A 9,901-nucleotide genomic window follows, 5' to 3' on the forward strand; every position below is an offset into this window, starting at 1 on the left:
TGTTTATGATGGCCATTCTCACCGGTGTGAAGTAGTATCTCATTGTAGTTTTAATTTGCATCTCTCTGATGGCTAGAAATGCTGAGCATCCTTTCATATGTCTCTGGGCCCTCTGTATGTCCTCACTGGAAAAGTGTCTGTTCTGTTCCTCTGCCCATTTTTTAATTGGGTCATTTGTCTTTCTGGAGTGGAGTCCTGTGAGTTCTTTATGTATTTTAGAGATCAATTCTTTGTCCGAGATATCATTGGCAAATATATTTTCTCATACCGTTGGTTCCCTTTTCATTTTAATGCTGTTTTCTTAGGCATGCAGAAGCTTTTTAGTTTACTGGAGTTCCATTTGTTTATTCTTTCCTTTATATCCCTTGCTCTAGAGGACATATCAGTGAAAATATTACTGTATGGAATATCTGAGATTTTCCAGCCTATGTTATCCTCTAGGGCTTTTATGGTATTGTGAGTTATCTTTAAATCTTTTATCCATCTTGAGTTTATTTTAGTATATGGTATAAGTAGGTATTTGAGTTTCATTTTTTTGCATGTAGCTGTCCAGATCTCCCAACATCATTTGTTGAAGAGGCGTTGGAGTATATTTACTCCATTTACTCCATTTTTTACTCCAATTTACTCTATATTTACTCCATTTTATGCTTGTTCCCCCTTTGTCAAATATTAATTGACCATAGACTCATGAGTTTATTTCTTGGCTCTCTACTCTGTTCCATTGATCTATGTGTCTGTTCCTATGCCAATACCAGACTGTTTTGATTACAGTGGCCTTCTAATATAGTTTGATATCAGGTATTATGATCCCTCTTACTTTGTTCTTCTACCTCAAAATTGCTGAGGTTATTTGGGGTATTTATGGTTCTATATAAATTTTTGAAACATTTGTTGTATATCTGGGGACTATGTCACTGTTGTTTTAGTACGGATTGCATTGAATCTATAAATTGGTTTTGGTTGTATGGACATTTTGAGGATGTTAATTCTTCTAATCCATGAACACAGTATATGCTTCCATTCATCTGTGTATTCCTTAATTTCTTTCTTCAGTGTTGTGTAGATGTGTTTTACCACCTTGGTTAAGTTTATTCCTAGGTACTTTACTATTCTTGTTGCTATAGCAAATGGGATTTTTTCCTAATTCCTGTTTCTGATATTTCATTGTTGGTGTACAATAATGCCTTTGATTTCTGAATATTGACTTTGTCTCCCACTGATATGTCAAATTCACTTATTAGGTTGAGTAATTTTTTGGTGGAATCTATAGGGTCTTCTATCTGCACTATCATGTCATCTGCAAACAATGACAGTTTTACTTCCTCCTTTCCAATTTGGATACCTTTTATTTCTTTTTCTTGTGTTATCACCATGGCTAGAACTTCCAATACTCTATTAAATAGAAGTGGTGAAAGCAAACATCCTTGTCTTGTTCCTGATCTTAGTGGGAAAGCTTTTAGTTTTTGCCTGTGCAGTGTGATGTTGGCTATAGGTTTCTCATATATGGCCTTTATTATGCTGAGGAATCCTCCTTCTACTCCCCCTTTCCTTTATGTTTGTATCATAAATGGCTGCCTTACCTTATCAAATGCTTTTTCCACATCTATTGATATGATCATGCGATTGTTGACTTTCCTTTTGTTTATGTGATGTATTATGTTTATTGATTTGTGAATAGTGTACCATCCTTGCATCCCTGGAATGAATCCCACTTGGTCATGGTGTAGGATCTTTTTAATGTATTGCTGGATGCAGTTTGCCAACATTTTGTGGAGGATTTTAGTGTCTATATTCATCAGGGATATTGGCCTGTAGTTTTCTTTCTTTGTTGTGTCTTTATCTGGTTTTGGGATTAGGATGATGCTGGCTTCATAAAAAGGGATTGGAAGTCTTTTGTCTTCTTGATTTTTTTTTGGAATAGATTGGGAAGAGCATTAGCTCTTCCCTAAATGTTTTGTAAAAATCTCCTGTGAAACCGTCTGGTCCAGGGCTTTTGTGTGCCAGTGGTTTTTTTTTGATTACTGCTTCAAATTCACTAGCTGTTATTGGTCTGTTCAGGCTTTCTGCTTCTTCTTGATTCAGTTTTGGAAGATTATTTGTTTCTAGAAATTTGTCCATTTCACCTAGGTTTTCAAATTCTTGGCATATAGCTGTTTGTAGTAATTTCTTACAATCCTTTGTAATTCTGTGCTGTCAGTTGTAATTTCTTCAGTTTCATTTCTAATTTTATTTATTTGGTTCTACCATCTTTTTTCTTGACGTGTCTGGTTGAAATCTTGCTGATTTTAACTATTCCAAGAACCAGCTTCTGGATTTACTGATCCTTTGAATTGTTCTCTTAGTGTCTATGTCATTTAATTCTGCTTTGATCATGGTTATTTCCTTCCTTCTACTGACTCTGGGCTTTATTTGTTGTACTTCCATCAGCTCTTGTAGATGTAGGGTTAGGTTGTTTATTTGAAATTATTCTCTTTTAGATAGACCTCTATTGCTATGAACTTCCCTCTCAGGCCTGCCTTCATGTGGTATCCCATAGCCTTTCTGGGTATTTTGTATTCACTTTCATTTGTTTCCAGAAACTTTTCAATTTCTTCTTTGATCATTATTACCCCATCCATTGTTTAATAGCATGCTTTTCAATCTCCACACATTTGAGTGTTTTTAATTTTTTTCCTTGAAGTTGGTTTCTAGTTTCAAGCCCTTGTTTAACAAGAAAAGGCTTGATATGATTTCAATTTTCTTGAATTTGGTGAGGCTTGTTTTGTATCCTATCATGTGGTCTATCTTTGAAAATGTTCCATGTGTATTTGAAAGGAATGTGTATTTTGATTCTTTGGGATGAAAGGTTATATTAGTTAAGTCCATTAGATGTAATGCATCATCAGTTCCAGAATATCCTTGTTGAAATTTCATTTGGAAAGTCTATCCATTGTTGACAGTGGGGCATTAAAATCCCCTACTGTAATTGTATTGTTGTCTATATCTTTCTTGAAATCCTCCAAGATTTTCCTCATATATTTTGGTGCTCCTATGGTGGGTACATACATGTTTACAATGTTTATATCTTCTTGATGGATTCTTCACTTGAGTATCATGAAGTGTCCTTCACTGTCTCTTTTTATGGTTTTTGTTTTAAAGTCTATTTTGTCTGATATAAGTATTGTTACTCTGGCTTTTTTTTTCCCTTTCCATTTGCTTGCAATGTTTTTTTTCTTCCTTTTACTTTCAATCTGTGTAAGTCTTTTGTTCTGAGGTGGCTCTCTGCAGGCAGCATATGTGCGGGTCATGTTTTTTATCTATTTAGCTATTCTTTGTTTTGATTGGAGCATTTAATTCATTTACATTTAAGGTTATTATTGATAGATACTTATTCATTGCCATTTTCCCCTTTGTTCTTGTGTTCCTCTCTGCTCCACTCTTTTTCTTCATCTTCTTAAAGCAGTCACTTTAGCATATCTTGCAATGCTGGTTTGGTGGTGGTGTAGTTTTTTAACATTCTTTTGTCCAGAAACCTCCTTATTTCACCTACCACTTTTATTGAGAGTCTTGCTGGGTAAAGTAGTTGGTTGCAGGCCTTTGCTTTTCATTACTTTCAATATGAAAAGCTCTTGGATCATGCCATCCCCTTCTGGCTTGTAGTGCTTCTTGTTGAGATGTCAGCTGCTGGCCTTATCAGAGTTCCCTTGTATGTTACTTCCTGTTTCTCCCTTACTGCCTTTAAAATTCTCTCTTTGTCTTTGAATTTTGACGTTTTAATTATGATGCATCTTGGAATGGTCCTCTTTCAGTTCACATTGATGGGGACCTTCTGTGCTTCCTGGGCTTGTGAGTTTTTCTCTCATGAAATTAGGGAAGTTTTCCATCATTCATTTTGCATACTGATTTTCTATTTTTGCTCCTCTTCTTCTCCTTGTGATATCCCTATTATACAGATATTATTACATTTAATGTTGTCCTGCAGTTCCCTTAAACCCTCTTCATTCTTTTTTAGTCTCTTTGCCTTTTCTTGTTCTTTCTGTGTTTTTTTTCTACCTTCTCCTCCAGCACACTGATTCAATGCTCTTCTTCATCTAGCCTGATTTTGATTCTTTATCCTGTGTTCTTCAATTCAGAAATTGTATTCTTCATTTTCTCCTGGTTCTTATAGTTAGTTTCTATGTACTTTTTCATGCTATGTACTTCACAGTAAGTTCCTTGTAACTTCCTTGTAGTTTTTTTGGTAATTCTCACTGAGCTCATTGATCTTCCTTATAACCATTGTTTTGAAATAAATATCAGATAATTTGCTTGACTCTGTTTTATTTAGTACTTTTTTCTGAGGATTCCTCCTTTACTTTTAATTTGGTGTTGTTTTTGTCTCCACATTTTAGGGGATACTGTTATTGTGCACTTCTACTTTTTAAATTGGTATGCATTGACTCCCTCTCTTTGTGGTTTGAACTTCTATGGTTTCAAGCCTTTGTGATTCAGTGATGCAGCCCCTTGGATCACCTGAACTTCATGCTCTTGGGACACCCTTTATGCCATTTATGTTGGCTTTCTGGATGTAATTGGGTTTTGATTGTTGTTGGGTCATTCCTTGGTGGGTCTTTCCCTTCAGCTGGTGGACTGAAAGTCATCCACTCACCACATCTTGTACGATATTGTGCAGGTGCTGCCAGAAGAAAACCTCAAAGCCCAGGAAACAAACTCATACCCCCCCAAAAAATAACTGCCACCTGAAATCCCACTATCAACAGTAAATGAACCAGTATTAAAAGGGTGTAAAGAGATTAAGACCAGACTACTATAAGAAAGGAGAGGTAATATGAGATGTCCTACTGAAAGAAAAATAATTTTGAGAGGGTTGAGGGATATGTGCTAGTAAGTGTGGGGAATCAGGCAATGCAAAGAGAGAAAGTAAATTTACATCATGAATAAAAAAGGAATGAAGAAGGTGGAATGGAGTAAGAGAAGGATAGCATATAGTATTAGGTTTAAACAGAAATTAAAAATATAAAATAAAGTGTGAGAAAGAAAAAGGAAAAAAGTAAATAAATAATAAAAACAGGAACCACATTGGATAAAAAATCCACCACAGCTCTATCAACAATAATGAGCTAAAATTAGTATAGGTGAGATGAGAATAAGAGGAAATAAAGAAAGAGAAGGTTAAGAGATATCTAGAGGAAAGGGAAGTGATGTTGAGATGGGGGTGGGGAGGGAATACTAAAAGTAAGGAATAAAAACCAGGCTAAGACAGGTAAAATTTAAAATTTCAGAAGAAGAGGAAGAAAAGGTCAGGATGAAAGAGAAAAAAAGAAAACATGCTAAGACAGGGAATAATTAAAATTTGAGACAAAAGAAGTAGGAGAGGGAAATGGGAAAATGAGATTTGAAATGCAAAAATAGTGAAATTCTAGAGGTAAAATAAAAAAACCAGCTACCCTATCTACAACCAACTAGCAAAGATTGCTAAAGGTGGAAAGAGAACATGGGTATTTCAAGAGCAAGAAAAAGAATGTGAGATGACCATTGACAAAAAAATTGGTTTTGAGAGGGTAGGGTGGAGGAGAAATAGTAAGAGTGATGAATGGAAACAAGTTCTATAAAGAGAGAAAACAATTTAATATGAAAATAATAAAAGAAAAGAGGAAGGCAAAATGGGGTAACAGAAGGGAGAAGCAAAATATGTGAATCAAAATAAACTACAATATAAAATCTAGTGACAAAGCACAAGCTTGAAGGACAAGAAATGAATCTTAAATAGCTATGCAAAAAGAAAATATTGCAAATCATATAGAATACCATGGTGTATTTTGTGTTGGTAGCATATAGTATTTACCAGTGTTTTTTTCTTTCTGTATCTTCCTCTGGTGATGACAGATGGTGACTCTGTCTGGCCTTAGGCAGCCTGTTCGAGACTACCTGGGATCCACTGTCTGTGCCTGACTCCTTCAGTTGTTAATCTAGTCACTCTGCACTCAGCAGTCAGGCTTAAGCACCAAAGGTGAGGCAGAGTCCCTCCTGGGGGCAGGGTTATTGCTTCCCCTCAGGCTGCTGCCATTCAGAGGGGAGTGGTCCACCTGAGCAAGATGGCTGCTGCAATATGAGGAATGACTCAGCACCAGGATCCTCGTGGGTACTCTCAGTTCTCTTCCCAAAGCCTCCATCCCTAGCCTCTCCTCAAATATCTCTAGTCCAGTCTGCAACCCCCCACCTTTGCCAGAGCCAAGGGTAAGTGGCTGCAAATGAAAATTTATGCATTGGCCCTTTAAACAGCTCTTTGTGTCTCCAGCTGTTCATCTCTGGCAGAGAGAAATCCTGCTGCTTTTCATAGCTGGGTGGTATTGTTACCGAACACAAGGGGCCAAAGTGGGGGGCCAAAGGCCATATGCTATTACTGAAAGGAACCCCCCAGGTTCACTGTGTCTGCCGCCTTATAGGAAAGTCATCTCTCAATGCCAAAGATTTGTGAAAAGGAAAGGAAATGTTTATTTAATGCTTTACAGACTTAAAGTAGTGACCTAATGTCTTCATCAAAATCCAACATTCCCTTAAAACACCCACAAACACACATAGTCCTTCCTTCCCCCTTTTCCCAGTCTGGGGTACCGTATCTCAGGAAAAGAAATAAAAGTCCGTGGCTCAGGCAGCCCCCAGTTCTTCCCAGTAATCTGTGCTCAGCTGGTAGGCCTCCCTCAGCTCCTGGCACCATCAGCTGTGTCACTGGGATCTCTGCTAAAGCCGGGTGGTGGTTCCCCCTTCTAAAGCCAAGGGGGGTCCCCACTCTGGCAAAGCCTTGTGGCTCTCCTTCACTGCCACGGCCACATGGTCCTCTCTCTACACTGACACAGCCACATGGTCCTCTCTGCACAGTGGCTGTGGGAGTCTCTCAGGATGGGTGCGGTAGGATAATTGGGAACCTAGTTACAATTAGCATTTTGGACTACAAATATGGCCACCATTTGGAATACAAGTAATATGGTGACTGAACTCTGACCCAGAAGAGGTGACTGAGGTCAGACCAGGAACCACCAATGATATGTTGCTTCTTTATTCACCAAGAACAAATGCTCCCATGCGAAGTCAAGCCATATAAAACTCCCACCCTTTCCTTTCTCCAGCGGTCTTTTCTTAGCCCTTGCTCCAGGAGGAGAAAACGTTGCCCGGGAGCACAAACTTCCAAAATAAAGCTCGTCTGCCTGTTTCCATGGCTAATTGGCTGTTTATTTCCTCAGCAGGGTCTAAGAAAACCTTACATTTGGTGCCCAAATCCGGGAGGAGTCATTGTCTGCTGAAGACTGCTCCTCTCCCAGCTCCCTGAGGAGGCCTTATGGCTACCCCACCAGTCTGAACACCGAATCAGGGTAAGTGCCGCTGTCCCTCAACTTCCTGGTCCTTGGATTCCATTCCGGTCCCCGTCCGTGGGAAAGGGTGCTTTCCTAACCGAAAATCATGGCGCTGCGTCGGGGGTAGCCTTTCCGGGAGATACTGTTCTCCTGGGATTCAAGTCTAGGAGGAGATGTCCTGTAGGCTTGGATTCCCTTTCTGTCTGATTTGGTCTGTGACTTGAGTTGTGGGATGCCAATTCTCAGTCACTGATCATCCGTCCTTGGGACCAGGAATGGGAGGGCAGGGGTTCAAACCAGACCCTAAGTCACCTCTAGGGTGTCTGGCCTCAAACAGAAATTACTGATTTTTCTGTCCAATACGGCCTGGCTGTTACATCAGTTCAGTAATTGCAAAACCTGGCCCCCCCGAAGGCACTTTTGATTTCGTTACCCTTACTGACCTAAATAATTTTTGCAGACGGACTGGGAAAATAGTCTAAGGTCCCCACATTCAGAGCTTCAGAACTTTGTGCTCCCGTCCAGACTTGTGCACCCATTGTTTCACGGCACAAGTCCTCTTGCCCTGGAATAATTCTGAATCTGCTCTCTCTCCAAAACTAACTGCTCCGGAGCCTCATACCTTTTTTTTTCTGCCTCTCCTGAAGATCTTGTTTCCCTCCTCATTCTTCCCCTCCCTCTGAGGACCTTTCTCTCTCCTCTTTTCCCCCCTCCCTACCAGCTCCTGCCAGCCAGCGGCCTTCGGCCTTCGTCCGTTAGGCAGAGGCCTATGGGGTGGGGGGAATGCCAAGGCTGTGCCAGAAAATTTAACTCTTTGTCTCCAGCCGACTGAAACACAGTGAGTATGTTATCAGCAGAGGCTGCCTTTCCCACCTTCGGAGTTAAGGAAATGCTGTGCTATGGGGGTGGGGAATTTCAAAGTGCTAAGCCTATGTTCAGAAATAAAAACAATGTGATCTGAAATGAGTGCTCCGGTTCTGCCCGGGCTCTGAAGAAAAGAGGCAGCCCCCCTCCCCCTGGCCCAAGTCTTTGAGTGTCCCTATGTAAGTGGGGGCCTTGCTGGGGTGTCTGAGGTCAATCCCTAAAACGTGCAGGAGCCTCATAAGGAATTCCAATCACGGTAATTAAACTCCGGCTGGTCCGGGAAAGTGCACTTAAGAGCTGGTCACCCCACAATCCAAGCCCCTCTGGCTGTATTAGACAGTTAAGGGAGAAACCAAAACATGTAAAAAAGTTAGGGATAACCAAAGGAATAACGGCTTTTGGAAGCCCTGCAGACAAGCAACACAATCTAACCTACTACTTGGATTCCTTAGCTTTTTCTGCCTCCAAACCTGACCAGGAAAAAGTCGGTTTGAATCATTAGCTTGTTGTGAGCTTGCAGCAGCTCTTTCTCCCCAGGTTACTTCTAACAATTCAATTTGCATCCGAATACCCCTTGCAAAAACTGAGGGGGGTGGACAGTGTTATGTCTGCTGGGAAAATCTCTTGCTTTCTCTGTCTCTCAAGAAATCGCCACACCCTGCAGGCACGGGTCAAGCATTTAAAAGTCACAAGGGCACTTGCAGCAACAAATACACCCGTGGGAGGTTATGTTAAACGTGAACTAAGAAAGAACGCTAGGTTTCCCGCCAACTGCAAGCAAATGTCCACGCTGCTAGAGGCACACTGTAAAAGCTTACACGGTCTCATCCCTGTGGTACATTCCCCACTTAGGTGTAGTCTTTGAGAAGAGAGAGCAAGATTTTAGCCTGTAGTGGAAGTCCTGCCTTTTCCAGGCTCTGTTCCCTAACTAGGTATTTTTTCTTTGAATTTGCCTCAAGTATTTTTTCTTTTCTCTGACTACATTTGCATCTCTGACTACTCTCATGCCTGTCTGCTTTACCAAGTAATTGATGTGTTTATTTCTAGCCAGACAGCCATCTAATCTGTAAAACCGTGCCTTTGATCCTTATTGCGCGTGCAGCAGGAGGTGATATTCCTTACCTGCCTAATCCAAGCCTTGCATTCAATTTCAGCTTCATATGGGACTTGGCCCCACTATGCCCACATTGCCTAAAAACAAGGGTACAAAGAATAAAATCTCATTCCCTCCTTGACTGTTGTTGGGAATAAGGAAATTAAGAACTAAATTTAACCTTAATAGACAAGAACCACATTGTAGCTAAAAGGAAATGATAAGGGAGACATAGTGCAGTTAAGCAAACATCCTGTGTTGAGCAGATACTCTCCCCTGGGTAGGCTAGATAAGCAATGCTTTGTAGTTTTTAGGAACCTAGCTAGCTAGAGCCCGGAGATTACTAGGTTAATGAACAAACATCCTGCTTTCCCGCCTTATGCAAGAATGCTTGGTTTGAAATTCCCGAGCGCGGTCTTTGTAAGCGAATTGCTAACTGCCACGTCTGCTTCTGTATAATGCTTGCTTGCCTGCCCCTATATAAGGATGTAGTTGTAAGCGCTCGGCGCGGCTCTCGTTTGCACCTCCTTGTGGGCACTGTGTCACTGGACACTTTGAGAGTTCGCCCCTGCGCAGGTTAAACTTGGCCAGTAAAGTAACATCTTTGATA

The 9,901-nt window shown here is 40.5% G+C and overlaps 1 protein-coding gene across 1 annotated transcript in view; it reads left to right on the forward strand.

Annotated features, from left to right (window-relative positions):
- The window catches only part of RAB9B (RAB9B, member RAS oncogene family), a 102,077-nt gene that overhangs the window by 14,868 nt on the left and 77,308 nt on the right, over window positions 1-9,901 (forward strand). Inside the window, exons 3-4 of the mRNA XM_045817564.1 lie at window positions 5,869-5,992; window positions 7,227-7,352. The gene's annotated coding sequence lies outside the window, so the exon portion shown is untranslated. The remainder of the gene's footprint in view (window positions 1-5,868; window positions 5,993-7,226; window positions 7,353-9,901) is intronic.

Source organism: Phyllostomus hastatus, unplaced genomic scaffold (assembly GCF_019186645.2).
Source record: "Phyllostomus hastatus isolate PE091 unplaced genomic scaffold, TTU_PhHast_1.1 phas_scaffold_28, whole genome shotgun sequence".
In the NCBI taxonomy this organism is placed as follows: domain Eukaryota; kingdom Metazoa; phylum Chordata; class Mammalia; order Chiroptera; family Phyllostomidae; genus Phyllostomus; species Phyllostomus hastatus.